This window comes from Sinocyclocheilus grahami, unplaced genomic scaffold (assembly GCF_001515645.1).
Source record: "Sinocyclocheilus grahami isolate Dianchi unplaced genomic scaffold, SAMN03320097.WGS_v1.1 scaffold165.1, whole genome shotgun sequence".
Taxonomy (NCBI): Eukaryota; Metazoa; Chordata; class Actinopteri; order Cypriniformes; family Cyprinidae; genus Sinocyclocheilus; species Sinocyclocheilus grahami.
Genome location: NW_015505344.1, coordinates 1 through 1497, shown reverse-complemented (window position 1 = coordinate 1497; position 1497 = coordinate 1).

The window sequence follows — 1497 nt, the reverse complement described above, 5'->3', positions numbered from 1 at the left end:
AATGACCATGGTGTTACTGTGCTTGATTGGCCAGCAAACTCGCCTGACCTGTATTGTCAAGAGGAAGATGAGACACCAGACCCAACAATGCAGATGACCTGAAGGCCGCTATCAAAGCAACCTGGGCTTCCATTACACCTGAGCAGTGGCACAGGCTGATTGCCTCCATGCCACGCCGCATTGATGCAGTAATTCATGCAAAAGGAGGTCCAACCAAGTATTGAGTGCATAGAAATGAACATACTTTTCAGAAGCCTGACATTTCTGTTTAAAATATCCTTTTTTTATTGATCTTATGTAATATTCTAATTTTCTGAGACACTGAATTTTGGGTTTTCATTATCTGTAAGCCATAATCATCCATTTCAAGAAATAAAGGCTTGAAATATTTCACTCTGTGTAATGAATCTATATAATATATGGGTTTCACTTTCTGAAATGAGTGACAAAAAATATTGACCTTTTTCATGATATTCAAATTTTTTGAGATGTACCTGTATTGTGTTTTCAGAGCAGTAAAACACAACCTGATAACCTGTAAATCAGTACTTCCTATTAACATCAACCCAAACGAGCCTTTATTTCATTTTAATGACAATAACTGAGCTTTTATCACCTTGGTTAGAAGCATTTGGCTTGTGAAGTGCAGTTGCTCGTGTGTATTTCACCTAAACAGATGAATGATTAACCAGATCACACGTATGCTCAGCGTTATCACTCCTGTGCCAGCTGTCAAAGGTCACGAAGAAGAAGCCAGTCATTAGTGAAACTACTGCATGACCGCTCTTAAAGGGGCAGTTCACCATTTTGTCGTGATTTACTCTCCCTCATGTTGTTCCAAACCTGCATGACTTTCTTTCTCGTCATTTTTTGTATTCGTAATGAATGGTGACTGAAGATGTGATGCCTCGAAAAGGGCATAAATATCACCGTAAAAATTGGCCTAAATAAGCCTTCAGGAGCTGTATGATATGATAGTAAGGAAACTCACCATTATGTTATGCACATCATTACTGATAATATTGATGTCTGCCCTAACTCCTAAATACATGAAAACTAGTGATATGTCCATTGTTCGCTTAGTGAATGAAAAGTACACAAAACCGATATGACTGACGCATTCACAATTCAGACTGATACAACTAAAAAAAAGTCTTACAAACCAAAAGTTTTTGAATTTTACATAAAGCTCCCATACGGATTCAGAGGATTTGGAATGTTCTGCCCTCAAGGCTTTTATTATGATATCTATGGTGAGTTACCATTCATTGTAAGTTCATGGAAAAGACCAGACCAAAACATTTCTCTTTTTGTGATGCACAGACATACAACAAAAAACTATATTTCAAATATATTGTTTAAATAAATTTCAAAAGAAAAAAAAAAGCCAAAAAAATGTGTTTTGGCTTTTTGTTTTTGTATACTTTTGAAAATAAATTAACAATATAAACATTTTTAAAAAGCATTTAAAAATATATTTTGCCCTCCATATATTTC